The sequence below is a fragment of the Mesocricetus auratus genome, unplaced genomic scaffold, assembly GCF_017639785.1.
Source record: "Mesocricetus auratus isolate SY011 unplaced genomic scaffold, BCM_Maur_2.0 Super-Scaffold_6730, whole genome shotgun sequence".
Lineage (NCBI taxonomy): Eukaryota > Metazoa > Chordata > Mammalia > Rodentia > Cricetidae > Mesocricetus > Mesocricetus auratus.
In genome coordinates, this window is record NW_024429184.1 from 114191518 (window position 1) to 114215968 (window position 24451).

Here is a 24451-nt window from a genome sequence, read left to right on the forward strand (position 1 = left end):
TCAGATCTTCACTTCAGTGACAAAACTTCCCTTTGCTATTTACTCTGATTTAAGACTATGAATCTAGTTGATCCTCCCTCACAGGAAAAACTGGTCATTGAGTCCTTCGGATTCTACCAATCAGAGAGCTAGATCACCCTGTGGAGTATAGGGCAAGGATTTTCACAGAGACCAGATCAACTGTGGTTTCTGTGGCTACTAACAAGTCAACTAAATCCATTTCATGCCCAGGGAGCTCATTTGTGTCATGCATTCTATGCACTTCTGATCAGATGGACTTCCACGCAAAATATTCCTATATTCAAATCCCAATTCCAACCCTTACTGAGGAAATAAAGTCAAATTAGTTCATTTGACTAGTGAATACTTCCTTTTTCCCATCTACAAAATATGTTTTATGTTATCCAATGGGTTACTTATAGTAACTGGTGAGAAAGTGGACGTGTAGCTCAGTTTATAGTGTTTGTTTGTAGCATGTACAAAGCCCTGGTCCCACTCCTCAGCACCATAGAAATTCACAGCCACATAAATAAATAAACGCAGCAATCAAGATGTAAAGGTAGGAAGAACCAGAAGTCCAATTCACCCTCAGCCACATACATCAAGTGTGAAGCCAACCTAGGCTGCATAGGACCCTGTCTAAGGAAACAAACAAACCAACCAACAACCAACCACAGAGGGAATATACTATGCCTGTAAAACTCCAGTTAAATGAAAACCTACCTTATGTGGCTTTTTAACACTAAAAGCATATGTCCAACTCCTTAATAAGCCAAAATTCTTCCAAACTCGCTGCCAGGCATGCCAGATAAAATGTTGTAATCAAACCACACTGTAAATTCCCTCATTATTTTCTCTTTCCTACTATTAACATAACTGGTTTTCAATATGTGGCCTTAGAGCAAGAAAATTACTCCTTTATCTGTAGAGATACAGTGTGTTTTATGGGGAATGACTAATACCTTCTGGACATTCTTTTCCCATAGATCTCTGTTGACTCCCAGTAGTCAGTTTACTATATAATTCACTCAACTTGATAGAGCACAAGAAGGTGAGTATCTTCAGATGATTTGTCAATATCAGCTGATGTTTTCTTGTCACAGATAAACAGCCTGTGCCATGAATCAATAGTATGTCAGCAATGCTGTCACAGTCCCCACTAATGTGTGTGTGGTGTGTTGACAGCTGATACATTACTGTGAATGCCTCCAAATGCTAAGCAGCTTAGCTATTTGTGGACCACTACTCTGTGCCACTTTACAAACTAGGGCATTTGTTTAACAGACAGACAGGAGCATGACCATGGCTGTTCTATCCTCACACAGCAGATGGCTCCACTGCATCCCAGTCCAGCTTCACGTTTCCGTTGAACCAATTAGCAGAAATCCATCTAGGCTGTGTGCAGCTTTGATGACACAGATGGGCCCAAACAACACACTGATCTTTCTGTTTGAATCAGTTACACAATATCGAGAACCAGGTCTTCTGGAATATGTACTCTGTGTACTCTAGCAACTAGGGCAGAACAAAACAAGCCAGGGTACTCCCATGGGTCACAGATTCCACAGATTCTCTCTCTCTCTCTCTCTCTCTCTCTCTCTCTCTCTCTCTCTCTCTCTCTCTCTCTCTCTCTCTCTCTCTCTCTCTCTCTCTCTCTCCTTTCAGTTCAATCCTGTATATAGTGCTCCTGTTCGCAAGCTATTGACATCCCTAGTCCAAACTAAGGAGACAGTGCCCAGTGATTCAGTCTGTAGACCTTCATGGTCATCTTCAACCATTTGTGTGACAGAAGCACAGTGTGATAATTTAGAATGTAGGTCTATAATTTAGATTAATCTTTTTTTCCTGGCCCCTTCATACACCCCCTACATGATTGTGGGAGGACTACTGTATTGTTTCTTTATTTTAAAGTGGAGATCACAGGAATAAAACTTTGGTAGTACGAACACTAAAGGAGAGACTGTATATAAAAATTTAGCTCAAATCTGGGTAATAAATAGGTCCTAACAGTCTGCTGAGTAATAATGGGAAGAAAATGAGCACCATAAAGAAATGACTTGATAAGACTTCCATGACTAGTCTCTCCCATTGGAAGGCAGAACTGACCACAGTGTTTGCGCAGAAAAGCAGTCAGTCATTTATGATTTGACTGGACTATGTAAAAGCCATCTTCATTTCACTTTGCATGTATTAGAAAAATTTTAAACTTTGTCATTAAAACTACTGTCCAAATAAAAAAACTGTCACATACCAGAATTAACTGGACCCAAAGACTATACAACTCAATGGAAAACTATACAGCTCAAGTAGAATTAGACACAGTTGGAATAAAAGCTATGCAGCTTTGCCCTGGATTTCAAACTTTCAGTAATGAATATGTATTTTATGCACTCATGTACCAAAAACAAATTATACGTTTTGTTCTGATTTGGGATAGCAATAAGGGAAGGCGAAAAATATTTTCAGATTTTGTCTGTGATTACTGATATTAGTAGCATTCCCTACCTAGATGACACTTAACATGTAGTCACAACAATCTAGCCACTACATTACTGTTATATTCATTGATAATAAAGACACACACAAAAGAAATTCATGCAAACAAGAAAATCAAGTTTTGTAGTTTCTGATCCTCAATACCAAGTTCCTATCAAATTTATCAATGCATTCTAGGAAGGCAAAATAAACATACTGCCATTGTTCTTTTCTCTTAAGAAATTTGTAGGACAATCAAGAGAGATTTTTCCAGCCAAGCATGACAATGCACCCTTTAATCCCAGCACTCAGGAAATAGAGGTAGGCAGATCTCTTTGAATGCAAGGCTAGACTGGGCTCCATAGGGATTTCCAGGACAGTGAGATTCTAGCTCAAAAGAAAAAAATTGTTTTTCAATCATTAAGAGAGAAGATGAATGCTTGGGCAAACAATTTGCTCAAATCATTTACCCAGTACTGCCTTATTCATCCTACGGAGGACTCTGCTTCTGGCCCTCTGCTTTGCAGAAACCTGTGTACAGAAATGCACACAAGAAAATAAAGCAAAAAGACTAGCACCATGACACCACAAACTAAACATCCACCCTGTCTATGCCTACCAGTATTGTTTAAGCCAAAGAAACAGGCCTCTGCCATGCTTGGCATGAATCCTTTAAGAAGGTCCTTCCTAGCAGGGCTTGGTGGCACATGCCTTCAATTCCATCACTTGTGAGACAGAGGCATATGGAGCTCTGTGAGTTTGAAGACAGCTTGGCCTACAAAGTGAGTTCCGGGACATCCAGGCCTGTCTGGAAACAAACCAAACCAAACCAAAACAAAACAAAAGTCTCTTCCTTAATGTGCCCAAGCTGTGTTGTGGGTGTCTCTGCTTGGTGGTATTAGAGACAAGTGAAGCTTTGGAGAAGCATTGGAGTTGAGTCAGCTCAGAATGGCTCAAGTGAAGAAAGAGACAAATCTGTGAACTGATCAAACTGTCTCTCAGATAGCATGAAAACAATAGACTTTTGGCTTAAGAAAGTATCCTTCCTCTAGAGAATGTCAATTCTTGTTTATGTTTGGCTTCCAATTCCTTGTTTCTTGATAGTAAGGAATCAACACTGTTTACAAATGAAGCCACTCATATACTCCTGAATCCTGGTAGCATCCCACCTGCCTAATCCCATTCACATATTCCTTAGTCCCTGTAGAGCTCTACCTACTGTTTCCTGCTGTCTTAATTAAATAGCTGAAAGTTAAAGGGTTGGTAAGAGATTCATGAAACTTCTAATTGTGATTTAACTTAAAATATTTATCTAAGTAATTATTTTGAATGTTGAAGTTCATTGTTAATAATCTGAATTAGTCTTACATTTTTGAAACCAGAAAGGTGTAACCTTTTGAAAGAATGTGAAAAGTACCTTTGACTTATTATATTTACTATAATTGCTCTCTATAGTATACAAAAATATAATAAAAATGTGGACTCTGTATAAAAATGTTTTCAGTTCAGGTTGTTACTGTGGTTAAAAACCAAACTATTTGTCAGACTATTGATTATAACATAACAGAATGGTTACCACTTTGGCTGAAGTAAGTCAAGAAAATTTGGAAGAATGAGTATAAAATGATTATGTATTTCTTAATTTTATTACTTACTTTAATTTGCTCATGTATTTGTAAAGTATGCAGATAGAAACAATGGTAATTAAATGCAGGATTATTGATATATTTCAAAATATGAACTACATCAATACACCAGCATTTTAAGAATTCCATTTCTGTGGTGGTGAAGGTGAAGCTCAGATAAAAAAAAATCATGCTTTGTCTAATCACTTTAAAGCTTGATAGAAACTTTTAACCACATAGAATGTGGCATCCTGACTTCCCTGTACATTTGACAAAGCTTTATGAATATGAAAGGGAGGCCTAAATACACTTAGTAACTACTTAGCCTAATTCTCAAAGTGCCCCAATATAAATCTAAAGGTAATGTGTTTTTCGACCAGAAGGGTTATCAGAGTAGCAAATGCCTGTAGGTAACGGAAGCTGCTTTGCCTTCATATATAGATACCTGGGCTGGAAGGACCACTCAGCAAGGTTTTGGTGTCTCCTTAGATAAGAGTTTTCTGTGTATTTTCCCCCTTCTGTGTTATCACAACTTTGATGTTTACTTCCTGAGATTAAGAAGTGGCCTCGGGGTTACGCAAAGGAGCTCATAACTGGGCAAGGGCTGGCTGCAAGATAAAGAATTCTATGCCCAAATCCCCTAACAACATGTTAGAATCCTGTTATCAGTAAGGAAGGGGATCCAAAGAAAAATCATGGGCTTTCCTGCTGGAGCTGAAGGTCTGAGCTAAGGTTCCATTTAAGGGGAAAAGAGGATATCTATTGTTCAGAGTTCAGAGGGCAATGTTTGCATATGTGTGTTAGTGTTGGCCTGCCCCTGCGTTCTGACGGGATACATCCTCAGCTGCAGCCACCTGTGCAAATTCACCATGTTGCCTGTTAAAAGAAGTGCCCTGCTCAACTCTCTCTCCCTCCCCCCTCTCTGTCTCTCTCTGTCTCTCTCTCTCTGTGTCTCTCTGTCTCTGTCTCTCTCTCTGTCTCTCTCTCTCTCTCGCTCTCTTCTCTCTCACTCTCTTTCCTCTTCTGCTGCTCCTGTCCCCAGAGGCCAGTATCCCTCCTCCCCTCCCACTTTTCCATTCCCTTTCCCTTAATAAAAAAAACCCCACAGGATCTCTGTTGCATGGTGTCTTTTTCTTGCGGTGAATGCTTTCTTTTTAAATTACAAGAATGAGTATTATGCGTTTTTTTTTATTCCAAATAGCATTTGCACTTTAGGAAGATGTACATAGGCTTCACAGGAGGTGTGTGCTATGCATGAGGATTCCAGGCTATCTTCATGTAGGGAAACATGCTATAGGATTCCAAAGAAGTCTTAAGTCACAATCAAGGGACTGCCTGAAAGCACAACCAGTGTGAATATCTTCTCACATGTTTTCCCAAAATGCGTGGCTAACACTCATTCACTCCCGGAACTGGGACCACTTACTGTGATGTTTCTAAGTCCATGGAGATCCTTTCAAAACCCATATAAACAAGAGAGAAAGGACCTGGCTGTGTGTGGAAACTCTCATCTCGGTGTCAGTATTATCTATCAGCTTCATTTAACCCCACCCCTGCCTGCATACTGGAGGGTGGGCAAGATTTCTGCATGGTAAATGTGTCAGTCATTCCTAGCCAAGTCCAATTTCTGCCTGCAGGTTTAGGATTTCAGGTCCTAAGCTTCTCTTGATGCAGCCACAAAAGAAAAAGGGGGTTCTTGCTCTAAAAATTAAAAAATAAAAAACCCTCACACTTTGGCCTCAAATTGCATATCTAATCATGACTTAATTTAATTTCTATATAGACATTTCTCACAAGTCACGGAGGCATTCATTGCTATAACAAACATCATAAACATAAAAAGAAAACAAGGATAAAATGATAACATTTATTAAATGTCTACTTCTTCACCTAGGTTGTGTGTTCTAACTAAAGAAATCCAGAGATGATTCAGAGTGTGTGTGTGTGTGTTGGCAAAATAGGATCTATAGAAAAGTGAAAAGTGAAGGATGTCAGGAGAGTTAGGTTCCTATTCTCGCTACACTGTTTGCTGTGTGGTAGTAACCAAGTAGTTTTATTTTACTCAACGTGTGTGTAATAAAGAGACACCAATAACTACTTCACTGTGTTATGATGAAGGCTAAATAGAGCCATGGAGTATCTAATATTTACTAACATGAGCATAAATGCTAATTTTCTTTATTTCCCTTTTATTTTACCAATGATAAAGAATTATAGAGCCCTGTGTGGTTTACACAAAGGTTCCCTGTGAGTCCTATGTATCATCACAAAAATACTTAGCAGTTAGGACCATTCCCAACCCCCACTTCTCTCTATGTGTTCTCATTCAGGACACATTAGGCACCTCTCCCAGGTTCATATCGCTGGGCTCACAAGGAATTGGTGTGAGTGGTGTCAGCCAACTGACTCCAAGATAATGAAGCTACTGTTTACCAAAAAGCCACCTTGCTTAATTTTTGGGAGTAATTTTGACTCAGTGTATGCTTAGGCTCTCATTCTGTGGCAGATACTCATCTGTTTTAGTGAAGTGACTATCTCCATCCATCAAGGAATCTTCCCAGGAGATGAAGAAAATTTGTCATTTTTTCATACTTATTTGGAGTTCAACACGCACACTTGCTGACAAACCACACCAACTGCAATTACTGGACTATTTTTGTGATGTGAATGTCAGTACCATTAACATATAAGAACGGAAGATACTCTGCAGTGGGAGAATTCCAAAGTATTCTCCTCTACTCAGTAGATGCTCATAGCCTACATCCTCCTCACTACCAAAAACAACCATTGCAAATACAATTTCAGACATCTTGCATGTCCCTTAGGAAGCACAGGTGGTCCGGTTCAGAGCCACATAATTTCAAAGGACTCTAAGTGATAGTTTTTCCACTCTGCCTCTTCACCTCAAAATAGCTCAGAGAGAAAGGTGGATGAGGCTTGTGGCTTTAAATAGTTACAGGATGACACTTGACCTTTGTCTGCCATCAGAAGACTGCTGTAGAGTATAGAGCTCCAAACAGAGGCTCTGGTCAGCATGATCATGGGGTCCCTGTCAAAGCCAACATCTTTCCTGTTATCTTTTCTAATCCTTAAACAAGTTCCCTAGTAGCAAAAGATGGGAAGTGGTATTTTGGAGACAGTGAAGTAAATGGTTTCATTTCACTTTCATTGTTTGGATGAATTTAACATTAGGGAAGAAATCAGAAAGGAAACTATGAAACCAAGCAAGAATGAAGAGGGGTACAACTGTTTTGTAAGGAATGGACTTAATAATACCTCATTTATGTAAAAAGGTCTACTTTAAAACAAGCAAGAGAATCACTAAACTTTATTGGTACAGAATGAACAGTAAAGTTTAACTGCAGTTGTCTCGGGAAAGGAATTGCAATAGTTTTCACTACTTGTGGTTTTTATTTTCTGGTACGTTTTTATTTTAACAGGCAGGCACTATATTGGGTAGGAGAAAAAAAAAACAAAACATTTAGGAGGATACACATGAAAATGATGATAGCAACAGATACTTTCCAGTTCCTAATACTTTTACAATGTAAAGCACTTCTGACATTCCTCAACTTGTGACCAGCTTGTGACCAAACCATCGTCAGTTGGAAACATCCAAATTTGAGAATAATTTAGCGTATTCCACTGCTGCTCATGAGGGTCACAGTCAAGCAGTTGAGGGCTCACGATTTCCCTTCGTGATCCCATGGCTTGGGCTGTCACAGCTCAGCTGTCACTAGCCCTGACATCCAAATTACAAGTACAGTTTTCCAGCATCATAGAGAGGGAAGAATCCTGAACCATGATAATCGGAACATTACTAGACTGTTACACTGAATTCTATTTCTCGACTCTTCAAGGTTGGAAGTAAAATTTGACTGGCCTTTCTGAAGCCCTCCTCCTGTGTCCATCCTCCCCAGCCACTTGTTCTTCCGGGATGGTAGCTGCTGTCCCCATTTCTACAGCCGCAGATTAGTTTTCATATTTGGAACATCATGCAAAAGAAAGCATCAATTGTGGTGTCGATGTTTCCCCAGTGAAACATTCAGTGAGTTACACAGTAGCTGGAATTCTTTGTCCTCCCAGAACCAGTGTATGTATGAGAGTTCCCACTCTCTTTAGCAAATTTTTCCTACTCAGTCTCTTCACTGCTACAATTTTAAAAATTAATATTGATGAGAAAAGTAGTATTTCTTTAAATTACCTGTAGAAGGTATATTGAAATCAGAAAATTAAAATTACAAAATCATTTATAGTACAATTAATGTATATTCAATATATTGTTGTGCATTCATGTGTGTGAGTGTATGAATAGATCATTACATTTGACATTGATTCAGGTATTTTATAGCTAACTTATGTTATGTAAAGAAACATTTTACCTACACAAATAAATATATATTAAAAATGGAAGATATAGGATGAAATGCCAACTATGGAGATATCTGGTTGTTATAATCATTGCCTTATTTTACTTATATATCACTGTTAAATTTTTTATTGAGAAAAGCTATGTATCTAATGCCAAGGTATGTTTTTTTCTAATGTATTAGACTTTTAAAAAGATTTACTTTATTTTCAATTGGTTATTTTATTTTAAATTTTGTATGTATTCATGTCTGCAGAGAGGTTATGTGCCAGTGAGTGAAGTGTGAGTGGAAACCAGAAGAGGGCATCAGATCCCCTGGACCCGGACTTACAGGAGGCTGTGAGCTGCCTGTGTGGTGCTAGGAGCTGAACTCCTTTCCTGTACAAACACAGGAAGTACTCCTAGCTACTGTGTCATCTGTCCAACTGAAGGGTTTTTTGTTTCTATTTTTTCGTTGTTGTAGAAAACCAGTTTCCCTTATACCCCTTCCTCTCCAACCTCTCTTAGTCTTTGAGGTTATCACTGTTCACGTCATCACAGTTACAGACTAGTGTTCCTCAAGTTTAGTGCATAGGGTAATGATGGGATCTATTAAAATCTATTAAGATGCAGATCCAACAGGATTCTGACAGGCCAGGAAGGGTTGGTCCAGAGAGCTTATTGCTTTGTGTAACTAACATGTCGTTTGTCTTGAGATACAAAGCCAGAAGCTGTTTTACCTCAGCCCTCTTGCCAATTTTCTATTTCTTTGGGGGCTTCTCTGAGAAATTCACAATGATAATAATTACCACATAAACAGCAATAGTATGAGATAGAGGAAAAGACCCAAAGGAAAGAAAGTTTATGAAGTTATGTCAATAAAGGTGGGTCCAGAGAAAGCCCTGACGTCATGTATCAAGGGAACATAGTTATTTGCCTTTTTGTCATCCTGCTCTTTATTTTAATATCTCTGCATTTTCAGATCTCTGCATTTGTTGATACTCTTCCCACTCTGTGCTTATGTTGACCAAACATTTTCTGGAGTCTCTCAATCAATATTGTGTGGACTTTCTGTGTTCATTTTCATATCTTGTGGCTAAGATGACAGTGTGTATTATTCATATGTAATGAATGAATGAAAAATAATTTTCTCCTTTCAAAGAAAGCACTTCTTACATGTTATGCCTTGGTTAACATATATTCATTAATGAAAAGTACACCAAAATACAGTTTGTATTTCATTTTGCCAGCTGTTTATCTGCTATATTTCCACCAATTCCTTAAAGCACTCTAGATGCTAATGTGTCCTCCGGTTTTCAGGGGACATGATAGCCAGCCAGGCCATGCAAGAGATGTTATGTGATAAGACACAGAATGGGATTATTTTCAAGCCTCAAACTTTTGCTTCAGCTCTTAGAAACACTGGATAAAGAAAACATACCATCAAAAATGTTAAGTTGTGTTATAGGATTCTTCCCGCCAGCCTGGTCCCATTGCTGCATCAATCTCAAAGGCGCCATTTGTACCATGTTTTCTTTCCCACTAGCTGCCTGGGTCCTGCTGCTGTCTCAGCCCCCAAATAACACATGAGACACTGTATTAATTACGATGCTGTTGGCTGTTTGCTATGGTTTCTTAATGGCTAGCTCTGACATAATTATTAACCCATAATTACTAATAGATATTTTTATAAGGTCTTATCTTACCAAGAACACCAGACTTGTGCCCTCTCCTCCCGGGATTACACGGTAACTTCCTTCTCTTGACTACATTTGCCAGAATCCTCCTCGACTCCTGATTCCACCTATTTAGCTTCCCTATTGGCTAATAGTGTTTTATTTATCAACCAATAGGACAGCATATACACAGAAGGGCTTTCCCCGACAAAGCTGCAAGATAATATTGTAGGCATCATCCTACTGTGAGCAAAAGCTTGGAATTTACAAAGGAACACACTAGTAGCCAGCTCGTTAAAGGATAAGTCCAAGTAATTGCTGCAACATTCATTTGCTCTGTGAACAAAATGTATACCTACCAAATGAAGACCTGGTTATTATTAATGTGTCTTTTTTCCTCCTCAATTGTCATATTTCTTTTTTTCATTATATATATGTATATATATAATATTATTTAAATTAGAAACAAGCTTGTTTCACATGTCAATCACAGCTCTCTCTCCCTTCCCTCCACCTCAGCCCCCCACCAATGCCCCCAACCCCACACCCAATCCCCACTCTACTCCCCAGGAAGAGTGAGGCCCTCCATGAGGGATGTCCAAAGTCTGTCATACCATCTGGGGCAGAGCCTAGTATCTCTCAATTGTGTCCAGCCTGAGAGAGCATCCCTCCATGTGGAATGGGATCCCAAAGTTCATTGGTATGCCGTGGTAAATATTGATCTACTACCCAAGTCTCCATAGATTGCTGAGGCCCCCTCACTAACACCCATATTCAGGGGTTCTGGATCAGTCCCACGCTGGCCTCTCAGCCATCAGTCTGGGGTCCATGAGTTCCCCCTTGTTCAGGTCAGCTGTTTCTGTGGGTTTCACCAGCCCAGTCATGACCCCTTTGCTTATCACTCCTCCCTCTCTGCAACTGGGTTTCTGGAGTTCAGTTCAGTGTTTAGCTGTGGGCGTCTGCTTCTGTTTCCATCAGCCACTGGATGAAGACTCTAGGATGGCATATAAGGTAGTCGTCAAATTCATTATCGGGGGAGGGCATTTAAGATAGCCTCTCCACTATTGCTTAGATTGCCAGTTGGTGTTATCCTTGTAGATCTCTGGAAATCTCACTAGTGCCAGATCTCTCCTCAAACCTATAATGACTTCCTTGATTATGGAATACAGGATGAGAGATATTGTCAGATTTCTTAATGCCAGGTATAAAGAGAACAGGATAGTTACCTGATTTAAAAATCTTCTTAAAGTTTATTTTTTGTTTTGTTTTTCATTTTCTTTATTTTAATAACCATGTGTTCTCATTTTACATACCAATCTCAGTTCCCACTCCTTCCTCCTGTTACCCCTTCCTTCCCCCCATCCTTCACCCATCACTCCTAGAAGAGTTAAGGCTTCCCATGGGGAGTCAAAGAATTCTGGCACCTTACTTTGAGACTGGACCAAGGTCCTCCCTGCTATGTCTAGGCTGAGTAAGGAATTCACCCAAAGAGAATGGGCTCTAAAAAGCCAGCTCAGGCACTAGGAATAAATCCTGGTCCCACTGCCAGTGGCCCCAGAGACTGCCCAAGCCACATTACCATCACCCACATTCAGATGGCCTAGTTTGGTCGTGTGCAGGTTCCCTGCTGTACGTCCATAGTCAGTGAGCTCCCACTAGCTCAGGTCAGCTTGTTTTTCTAGATGCCAAGGGCCACCATTCTTTTAGGCAAACGGATGGAACACAACATTGATGCCAGTGTTGCTCCTTTAATTTCCTATCTCCCCAGAATTGCCAATCCCTTACCTTCTGTTTCCACTGAATAGAAGGTAGAAATTGACCCAGGAAGATCACAGGATAGTGTGGAAAATTAGTGGACAAAACTACACTAGCAGAGAACAGACTGGAGGGCACGAAGAATAGGGGCAGCTCCTCCATTTACAGTAGCTTTGGCACAACACACTAAAAAAATGTGTAAGTTTTACCATCAGTGGATTCACTTCCTCTCTGTCCTTACTTTCAGGTCAGGGGGACATCAGACAAAGGCAATCTGAGGTGGAGACTCTTTGGGAATCTCCAAAGCTTCTGCTTTGTATCCAGACAGGACACCACTCAACTGTTAGATGAAGAATTGTGGAGAAGAGGGGTAGCAAAAGCCCAAAATCATACACAGGTATAACCCTCCAAGTCCTGGCTGAAAAGCAAATATTGAAACCAGAGGACTTGTATATTCCAGTAATACAGTGGAATATAGTATTCTCTGTGTCTCTGTCTCTCTGTGTGTGTGTGTGTGTGTGTATGTGTTTGTATGTATCCCCTTTCTCTTTATGCCTCTATTATCTATCTATCTACCTACCTCCCTACCTCCCTACCTATATATCTTCTGTCTGTCTGTCTTTCCCCATATGCAAGAAAACCAAATGGGCCAAGAGGAGGGACACAGAAATCCACAGATGGAAGTGGAGACTACAGGGGAATGAAGAGAAGAAGGGCTTACTTTAACCTGACATGGAGGTGCACGTTTGTAATCCCAGAACTTGGGGAACTGAGGCAACAGGACCTTGAGTTTAAGGCCATCCTGTGCTGCTACACATCCTAATCTTTCTAACACCAATTTGCAATAAAAATGGAAAAGGAAGAATTGAAGCAAGGAAGAATGAGTGAAGGGGGAGGGAGCGTATGAAAACTAATAATTAATATAGCCTCCTGTGTGTTTATTTGGGACTCATGTGGCTCTGGAACCAGGCTGGCAGGAAGGCTTCTCTTTACAATAAACTATGCTTTATTTGTGTCACTAAGTACATGCAGCTGTGTGACTTTAAGTCTCACATCCACCAAATTTAACTGTTTCATATTATCCATCATAGTTGTGTAGCAGGGAAGCGCCCACTAGCACATGTAAGTTCATGTGTGGTTGCAGAGTAGCAGCGTTTCGTACCAGTTAAAGAAAGACAGCATCCACGCGGGCAGGAGGAAAAGAGAAAACCGGGAGGGAAGGCTGATTGTAGTTCCAGACTTTGGTTTGGGTTCTCTCCTCATGTGATTGCAAAGGACCCACTATGTCTCCAGGGGAGCCCTGGCATGCTAAGCATTTCAACCGCACACCCTATGTGGCCTTTGCTGACATACTGTAATTTTGAGGACTCACATGATGAGGGTAGCTTATTTAAGGCTGAAGCTGTCTTGTCTGGAGAGGAACTTTTGCTAGCCTCCTGTTGGGATAAACACCCACCATGACCTCTTTCAGTGGCAGCTGCCACTGCAGCCAGATTGATGAGAGCTCTGAGTGTTAGATAGACACAGAAGGAAACACTGCCTTTGAACTAAAATTAGAGGGGAGGAGAAGTATTCTCTGTGAAGGCGGTGATTTGGGTTATTTCTCTGCCCCCATTCCATAGTTATGATCCTTCTGATGAAGCCCTGTTGAACTCAATTTGTCAGAGGGATGAGTTTCTGGACAGGGGCTGTGTGCAGCCACTGGCTTATAGCTATAGCATTGACATGAAGGAAAAACATTCTACCAAAAACCACTAGTAAGATTTTTTTCCCCTGATGCACACCACCTGACACCTGCCCAACCCCCACCTCCCAGGCAAAATGAGAAAGTATTGAAGTGTCCTTAGCAACCCAGCTCAGTGTCCTTAAAGCCTGTGTATGTGGGGAAACTAGATTCTGTATTAAACTGAACAAGAGCAGTGAGATCCTTGCAGCTGCTCATCCTTGGAAGGTGTGGTCAGAAAGTGCACATCAACTTTCACTCTTGATGTTAATTCTTCTTCATCTCTCTTGCTGGAGCAGGGGTGAAAGCCTTCCCTGTGATTGAGTCTAATGAAATATAATTACTTTAACCAATCTCTGGAGCTTCAGAGTTCATTCACTTCCCACCTTCTCAGCACAGGGTAAGTTTTTCAGAAGCCCTATAGCATTCCACATACTAATTCATAGGAAAAGTCTCCCCCAAACATCCCTATTAACTTTTGTCTGTGTAATCTCTTACTCCTCTGGTCTTCTGAGTTCAGTATAGTGGATAATTTCTGTCTTAATAGAGAACCAAAAAGTCAGCCTATGGAAACGAGCCAGACAGAACCTGCACCCACTCCATGTGGTCTGGGTGAGGGTGTCTAAGGATGCCTATTTCAGAGTCCAGAGTGCTCACCATTACACAATGGAACCCATATTGGACGCCTATTTCTTGGAGTCTTTCCTTTCTGCTGCTTGGCTTTCAGTGGGAGGAGGTGCTGTGGAGTCAGAATAAGCCCCTAACTGTCACCAGTCATTTACATGAGAACTGTGTATAAGAAATCCTAGCCTGAGGCCACAGATGGGGTTCCAAACCCACTTGAAACTGAACCTCCCCCTCTTGGAGTCTCAGGTTTTCTCCCCTTGTACTTGAGCAGGTATGGGTCAGTTATTCCCAAGTGTGTGCCTCAAAACTAGAACAGCTTGCATGAGCAAAGTGTAGGAGACTCTGGGCTAACAAGCTTGAAAAGCATCTTTACTGAAAAATCCATAGAGGTCACACTGAATATTACGAAGACTTTGAAATTGCAAATTGGGATGCATGAAAGATCCTGTATTTCTCACTGTGTACACCATCTAGTTCTTTCCATTTTGTTTAGTGTGTATTATATGGAAAAGGGGTTCTGGTGGACACATACCAAAAGACCAAGTTATTTTTTTAAAATTCATATCTGAGGAAATCATTTCCTTCTATAATTTTTGCCTTTTTGCTGAAAATCATAAAGATATTTATAGGCAATTCATAAATTACTAATAGGAAATAAATAAATATATTCAGGCATTTAGAGTGCTGGAGCCAAACCCCACTTTGAAACTGGCATTATCAGAGTGGTAGGCCTGAGGCTGTATTACTTATTATTGTATCTATATGATATGTCAGACACTCTGATAAATTACATCTTTGGATTATCTAATTTAATTTTCAAAAGAATCTTTTTTTTTGGTTTTTCAAGACAGGGTTTCTCTGTATTGTTTTGGAGGCTGTCCTGGAACTCGCTCTGTAGACCAGGCTGGTCTCGAACTCACAGAGATCCGCCTGCCTCTGCCTCCCGAGTGCTGGGATTAAAGGCATGTGCCACCAATGCCCAGCTTAATTTTCACAATAATCTTATGATCTGTTGTTTTACATTTACAGATGAAGAATCTAGGCCATGATCATATTTAATAAATAATAAATAATTATTGCAAAACCATCCAATCAACCAGAGACAGAGGCAGGGCTTCCACTCATTTCTGATAGCAATTTAATATTAAATATATTAAATATCCATGTTAAACAACCAATTATAAATCTCTTCCTTCTTGCACCCCTATTTGGCAACCTCCCATACCAAGCTAGAAATAAACTAACTCTAACAGTAATCATCTTCCATGTAAAATGCTGAGTTAGCATGAAATAATGTTGAATCATTGATCTCTTATATATACTTAAAATATGTATATATATGTATATATATATATATATACCAACTAAGTGTTACCAAATGATTTATTATGATTGGTGCTAAGTTACAATGTATATGAAATGGAGTCATTATGGGAACACATAAAAATAGTTACCTAGTTTTATAATTATTTTCACACAAGAATCTCAAATATAGTTTCTGTTCTGCCTTTTAAAATATATCCACAGAATTACTTTAGTTTTTGTCACACAATTTTACAATACTGATACTGCACCTTTATCATCTACCATACTATAAGAATGAAACAAAATATGAAAGCATTTAGTAGAAAATTATCTCTTTCCATAGCCACCAGTGATTTCAAATAAGACAGCTTGTTTCCATTGGCAGTGAGGATGGATAGTAATCATTAGCATTACAGATTTTCCATACAAAAACATGTGTGTGAGTACACCCATGTGTTGCTCAGGCTATTGTTCCATCTGAAGGTGTTTGCCTTTTGAGTTGACCAATGATTGCCAATATGCTGTGCAATTCTACTAGGACATTAAAGTATCCTTTTTTACCATGTTCCTCTCAAAAATCAAATATGTAAGAAAGAAATACAGCAGGCTATGATCTACAATGTTACAAAGCAAGGTAAAACAGTTACTAAGTTATCTGTCACAGTAGTTTATGTATTTCTGCCATTCACAGACTGCAGACTCTTGTTGAATATCTAAGCTGATGAAAATTGATGACATATAGACATGCATTCATGTGAGTCCATAATTAATGATGTTTATACTGTAATAAGCACATTCATTTTAACATCATTCAGTAAACAGATTCCTTTAGGGCTTGAGTTAGATCTGCTATCACAATTATACACAAAAGAACCTGTAAACAAGTTGACGTTACACTTATGTACAAGCAAACTGCATTGGAAAAGTGAAGAGGTAATTTCAATGGGTGTCACTTGGTATATATCAATGTGCATCAAACTGACCCATTACCAAGGTCAGCATAAAAGGAACATGAGCAAGGCTCCTGTCAGCTACCATTCCGTGTTAGTTCTGGCAAAATCCAGATGCCTCTCTGTGGGGGTGACATCACACTCAAAGCATCAGAGACTGATGCAGAGAAATGTGACAATCCCTGCTGAATGTATCTGGAAATCTCCAGGTAGCCTATTCAGCACGGCCCCAAATTTGAGAAGGGTCAAGGGTGATGAGGATATTATTTAAACATGTACAATTAATTTAAAGAAATTATTCTGTTTATTGAGTTCTATCCAGTGATCTGCTTGTTATAAAGGTTGTGGGGAAGGGGAACTTAATTTTTTAACTTCCTCCTACCACCACAAAGAGTCATTTTTTTATGGACATAACTGAACACTATTGTCAGCCTAAAGAGTATCACTGGAAGATGGCCCCATTGACAAATTTCAGGGGGAACTTCTGAAATGAAGCTCTTATAACTTAGTGTCTCTGAGTGTTTTACATAGGATACCATTTCAATAAATCATGAATCCAGTATCTTCTAATAGGAAACAGTGATGAGCTATGTTGATACCCCCAATTCCCCAACCTCCATGCTATGCAAAACTACATTGCCATGACATTCTCTAAATTAGGCAGGACAAGTTAAAAGAACTATCCTGATTCAGTTTCCTCAAAAACAATTTTAAAAATGAACAAATGGAAGAAAATTGTAAGGAAACTCAAAGACAGGATGATATAAAACTTCCCATCCATTCTAAAATGTCGGGAACAAACAAAATTGCTGCAAGAGTTCTCAAACTCCATTAGAATATTCATTTTAAAAACATAAAGAAAAGGTATTTCTTCCTCAAGCCTGATGATCACACCTGTAGAGGGCTTATGACCATGATCTGCCCACTGGTATGCCCGGCTGCCGGCTTCTGTGGGCACTCCACGTAGGTCTCCGGGAGGAGGAATCTTGCTCTATCAGCTGAGTCCTGACTTTGGAAACAGACTCTTTGAAGGGTCAGGCTTATGTGCTTACAAACTGATCCCATGAAGCACCCGGGAAGCTTGCATAGGTTAACTCCTAACACCTCTCACCTTCTCCAAAGCACTTGACTCTGACTGAGAATATAGCCTACCTATTTTTTTTTTGCCCCAAGTTTAGACATTTGGCTTTTCTGTCTAAAATGAATATCCAAACGGGCAAGAAGACTTGCTTGCTTTCGTTTGACTCTGATCTTCCTTTTCTGAGTCACGTTTTGATACTTGTGTAAACAGGCTGAAAGGGTGATTGGCAGGAGACCGGAGAGTGTCTGGTGTGCTCACTGTGCCCTGGAGATTTGGCATCTATTTACAATATGCATATTTTAAACTGATTGCTGTAACTTCACAATAATTAGCCTGATAACCAGTTCCACTCATAATCATGCAGGCCCCATAGACCCCATGGACTCTGAAAGGGCAATTTCATCAGCAGTGAGTGAATAGCACTGGCAATAGCCAGTGGGTGTGTGCTGTCTTCTCTTTTTCTTTCCTTCTTAAAAGTCACTGCCTTCGCTTGGTGGCATTTTGTTTCTTTCCTTTTGTTTGGTTTTGGTTTTGTCATGAACAAATTTGAAACATAGTTTGAAATTCCAACCAACAGTTTGGCATTTCTTTAAATACAGTCTTGTTTGTTTGTTTTTTCCATAGAAGTTAAATATAGGTATTTGTATCATATTCTCTGTGTCATCAATAAATATATAAATTCAAAGTAGAAGAGAATTCTGGAAACCAGAACTATAATAGACTATTTCAGAAACCAATATAAACTGTAATAATTAGTTTTCTAAACTCAAAATTCAAGTTATGTGTTTATGTGTATACATATGTATAGATATATAGCTATTTATATATATACATCTAGGTAGATGTACACACATATATACATATATACATGCAATTTATATACCATCACACAAAACAGCCAGATCCCCATGCTTCTTACACACACTCTTGTATTTCATTGCCATTTCTTTTTTGCTTTATCTCCAACCACAGCTTGGAAGAGTAATCGTGAGATACCATGGGAAGTCAATGAATTTGTATTTTTGATCTAACTTAAATAAAAAGAAAACTAATATTTGCTTAAAAGTCACAATGAGAAAGTAGAAGGGTGCGTAGACACGTGTGTACAGTCACCCACCTGTGTGTATCTTTTGAAATTGGGCCTAGTGCTGTGTACACAGCATGACAAGTAGTCTCAGGTACAGCCTACTAATACAGAATGCAGCCCAGGTGAGAATCCCTTAGGACTGGAGTGGGTGTCATCCGTTGTGTGACTGCTCCCACTCCCCACGTAGAATTTTCAGTGCAAAGTAAAGTCTGTGACAGAGAGAACAAGAGAACTGCTTTCCAAATTTGCCTTTTCTTTATATCTTCTGGAAATTCATGTCTGATAGTAGTTGTGGTTTGAAACGCCTCAATTCTTTTAGAGAGGGTTCTAGGCAGAGATCATACTGGCTATGCTTGGCTAATAGTAAAAGGAAAGGAGAAACAGATAAAAGTTGAGAATAAAAGTGAGAAGCAATTATTCAGTGAGGTGTTTAAGTCCATAGACTTTGGAATGCAATAAGCCCAGGTGGAAATATGTTTCTGCCACTGTTTTATGGACCTATATTCTGCATTCACTTTTTTAATCTTCATTGAGCTTATCTGTAAGGCAAGCGGCAGTGACGGAATACATTGTTAGATTATTAAAAGATTTGGTGAAACAAGGTATGAGAAACACCAAGTAGAATTTCTGGCATGAAATGACAAATTCTTAATATACATTATTTAAAACTTGGCTTTTAACTGATAATTTAATATGTTAATGCAATATATATAGAGAGAGGATAAGAATAGAAAACATACAGAAGTAATATGTTTCTGTGATACAAATTCAAGTAATATATCCAAAATTGGATTTCCTAGTTGTTTTATTGTTCATTGCAGTGATGTTTGCATGGCATGCATTCCATCAATATTTGATGAGTACATACACAAACAAATATACGGTTGATTGATTTAAACTCTGCAGATCTTTAGTTTCCCTTTTGTAAATGGGGATATAATGATCCAATCTTCATTCTATCACTTTAATGTTGGTCCAGTTAATTTAAAATAAATACCAAATTATTTAAGGCCACAAATGTATCCTCAGAGAGTTGAAATGGGTGTATTAGATGAGGCTCAGCACCCAGGGCTTCTGAGGCTTGTCATGTCTATTAAAACAGGGCATGAGAGCCTTCCCTGTACAAGTCTATGAAACAATGAAACATATTTTCAAGATCTAAATGCCATCTTTAATAAGTGGATATTCAGCCCAAATAAATAAAGTATACAATGAATGGTTAAAATGATGATTCTTTGGTCCACTGTGAGAACTGTCTCCCCTTTCCTGATATCGTATCTGAGACCATGTAGTCTACTGTTGATCCACTCAGAAAGCATTCCAGTGGGGTCCTGAAGAACACAAAAGGCTCCAAAGAGCATCAGAAATAATACACTTAGCTGATAACATTACTGACAACATCAACAAAGTGTAAGTGGGTGAGGATGGCTAAAAGACTCATCTAAAAGTCACCTGGTTGTCTGTACTGCCATTTCCCTATCATGGCCCTGAAAAAAAAATGGCATGTTCCTTCCCCTAACCCTGTCCTCTCACATCTATATAAAGTGATGGCTGCCTCAGACATCATACAAAACCTGTATACATTTAAGTTGGTGATTTTTGTTCTGTCCTAGCTTGTGCCTTAACCAAGAAGTTTTTCCTAGACATGGTGCAGAGAGGAAGCCACACCTTTTAGTAGGCATAGGGAAAGGACTCCATTATCTTTAAGGGGCTGAGCACTGGGAATTGGACCATTGGTAACAGCATTACAACTTACTGTAACTCTTTCTTTCTTATTTTTTTGTTGGTGGGTTCAAGGATGGGAGCGTGGACCTGGGAGGAATGAGAAGTGATATGATCAAGGTATATAGTATAGAACTCCCAAATAATCAACAGAGATATAATAAAAAGGAAAGAAAAAGAAAATAAAGCATTCCTTAGTTAGGTTTCTCATTTTAGACAATATTAAGATTTGGAATGGATAATTCTTTGCTGTATGGGTCTTTATTGTGCACTAGAGAAGTCTTGGCATCATCTTTCATCTCTACTCACTGGGTTTCAGCAGCACCCCTTAGTCGTGACAGTCAAAAATGTCTGCAGGTATTGCCAAAGACTGCTGGGCTGCAAAATTACCCCTAACTGATAAGAACTGCCTTAAATGCACACAGCCTATGAAAATCAAAGAATTTCTAAAATCAATTGTCTACATGCAACAAGATAGGCTGCTGACCCCTGGTCACAATGGAGAAAAACTGTTAATGACTGACATGAATTCTACTTTTGCTTCCCCAATGCATTCTTCTGGGCTTCATTTGTAGCTAAGCTCTGGAGCTCTTGTCTCCCTTCCCTAGGTCCCTAGGTCCTAACACCATTCTTTTTCTTTCCTATCTGTTTGTTTATTTTTAAGTAAGATTACATTAATCACTTTATACATGATGATTTTACACATCAATGTACTCCATACGTGTGTAATGTTTTAATAATATCCGGAGGCCAATATTAGTTATTCAATATTCTAAATGATAATCTATTATTCAGAATTTTAAAAATGTATTAAAATTTTTTAACCAAGGACTTTTTCTATGTACTCACATGATCAATAACCACTGTCCTAATATGAATGCAAATGCAGGACAGAAATTTATTGTGCAAACTCAGGTTTCATTCTAAGAATAACCTAAACAAGACAGAGCAGATCACAGAAGCCCAGACTCACTAAATCCCTGCTTTGCCTCTAAGTGCTTTTACAAGACTGATTAATGGGAGAATTATCCTTACCCTCCTCCAGGACAAATTGTGTGATAAGATAATAATTTCTGGGTTAGGGAACATTTTTTCTTTATCCTTTTAAAAATAGTTTCCCTAGATAAAGTCAGCTGACATTCTAGGACTTAAAATTCATTGCCCAATTAACAATGCAATTTGTTCACACACAAGAGGAACTGTTTTTTTTTTTTTTTTTTTTTTTTTTTTGGTTTTTTCGAGACAGGGTTTCTCTGTGGCTTTGGAGGCTGTCCTGGAACTCCCTTGGTAGTCTAGGCTGGTCTCGAACTTACAGAGATCCACCTGCCTCTGCCTCCCGAGTGCTGGGATTAAAGGCGTGCACCACCAACGCCCGGCTCAAGAGGAACTTTTTTAAAAAAAGGTTAGGAAGTTGGGGCAATAATGGCATCATCCCTAGAAGACAAGGGAAAGCAACAGACTGAAACAAATTGAACTCGTGTGTGTGTGTGTGTGTGTGTGTGTTTATATTGACCAAATAATCTTAGCTGCTCAAGTTCATCTATTTCATTAGCTGTTCCTTACTTCCTTTTTGTGTTATTTAAATGTTCATAAATGCTCATGACAAGTAAGTTATTTTGTTTCTTATACCATGTAGGCATTTGTCATCTATCTAGTTATTCTTCTGTTACATACTAGGGTCAACTGGGTGAGTCATTGTAGCCTTCCAGCTTCTGTGGTATCTGTATGTATGTATGAGAGACAGACAGACAGACAGACAGATGGAGAGCAAGTGCACACACACACACATACACACACACACAAACACAGAGAGAGACAGACAGAGAAAAAGAGAGAGAGAAAAAGAGAGAGAGACAGAGAGAGACAGAGAGAGAGAGAGAGAGAGAGAGAGAGAGAGAGAGAGAGAGAGAGAGAGAGAGAGAGAAGAAATTATGGCATGGCAATTTCTTCTGGAGGAGTGGCTAGGGAAAATTATATCACTTTTCTTCCTATGTTCCCTTACAGTTGGTTTCTTAGCATTTTTAATTCCTTCTGCCTTTCTCATATGCTTATTCTTATACACTGGCTTTTTTGTTTTACATTTTTGGTTAATGTTATAGTTCAAGATCTCCATTATCCATGAGCCTCATATATGGCTTGGGTCAAACTGGACAAAGCAAGCAACTCAATAGTTCAGGACTATATTGAAAACAGTTGAATTCACAGAAAATTCCCCATTGCTTTGGTGATCTCTGTATATTTCATCAATGGTACCATCTTTGGGGCAGCAAAATCATTAAACTATGGATTACTTTCTGGATCCTTTGACCCAAACTGAGTAATAAAATGAACAGATGGCCTTGCAAAAGGTCATTACTTTCTTTCCCTGTAGGGCATTATTAAAATACACTTCTCTCAGAGATGTTGCCCATCTATCTGGGATAAAGTTATAATGATGCAGGCTTTCTGATTGAGGAGTGGAGGCCCATCTACCAAGGGATAAACTGTAATGATACAGGCTTTCAGACTCAAAGAAAAGACACAAACACAGACCTTATGGGAAGAGACTTTGGTTGAAAGACAGATGAAATGATGACATGATTTTGGAAAAACACTGTGTCCTATTCCCAGAGCATGACTCTGTGGATCTTTCTATGACAGTGATTTCTCCTTAGTTCCTCAGTATCAATTTCTTAGAGTGGAGACCTTGAACTATCAAAATTATCAAAGATACTAACCAAAAATGTAGATTCCCTGGCCCTGATTCAAGTTTTATGAATCTGACTCCAACTTTCTCAAAAGGGGATTTCCTTTTCAGAAAGTGCTATAAATGGATTTAATGTGTGATGAATACTGAGCTTTGAAAATGTTTGCAACAGTGGCCACTGAAGGAAAATCCCCTTTCCAGTATCCATAGCAAAATAGAAGACCAGACTTTTCAAAACAAATTCTGTGGCTGCATCACAAGGCTGTGGTTATTAAAGTTGAAGACTCTTTTCCACAGGGATGGGGCACGATATCCATTTCATCTAGACATAGAGTGATGAAGGCAGTGTAAATCAAACTCATCCCAGCATGTTTCGTTTCCCCTAATTTTTTTGCAGATATCCATCATTGTATAGTCCCTTACCAATGACATCTAACTCCATTGTAGTTCTGAATACACACTGCTCTCTGATTCTTTCTCTAGTGCATTCTTTTGAACACTGTAAAAGAAAATACATAAATTGGAACAGTGGGCCATCAAGATTGCAAGATGCCAACAATACCAAGACATTAAAGAGAGAAATGGCCCATGCTAGACCCTATAACTCAGCATGCAAATTGGCAAGAACATTTATCTGCCACAGAGTCACCAGGGAAAAAATAATTTCCTTCATTTTTCCTTAGAAATTTTTATGTCAAATGGAGATGACAAATAATTCATCCCATAAGTTCACAGAAAATGTCTTATTAATTCTAGCAAAGATCAAACATAAGGCCAACATTACTCAAATTCCATGACAATGTATCCAGTGGTAGAGAATGCCAACACCTATCTCTTCTGGGCTACTCTACTCTACTATACACCAAATTGGAAAGTTGAAGTGACAACAAAGAAAAGTTTGAGAATCAAATTTTGACTTCCATTGCAGGAACTATGATGGAGTAATTTTGCAAATACTGTATCTGCCATTTCTTTCCCTCCTTGGAGCATGTTTTGCTTACCAAGATAAAAAAGAATACTCATAGAGTGTGGAGAAGCAAACCTAACCCAGAATCATCAGCAGGGGTAGCTAAGAGAATGAATAATGAACAGGACACCTGCCATCTGTGGGAAAGGATGCTTCTCAATAAAACAAGACCAACTGATGCATGGAAAGTTCCATGTGGTCCCTCCTTTAATCAAGTGTTGCTCCAAAACGAGTCAGCTGGAAAAGACACTCCACTATAGAGGCATGTCTGTCATTGCGCTCTTCCTCCTTTTTAACACCTTAGCATCCATGCATTTCCAGTAGGATAGCTATGCTTATTTACAAAGGACTACATCACAGTGTATTTTGGAAGCCACTTCACAGGGTCACTCATGACTATATGCATCAGTGAATTTTTTCCTGA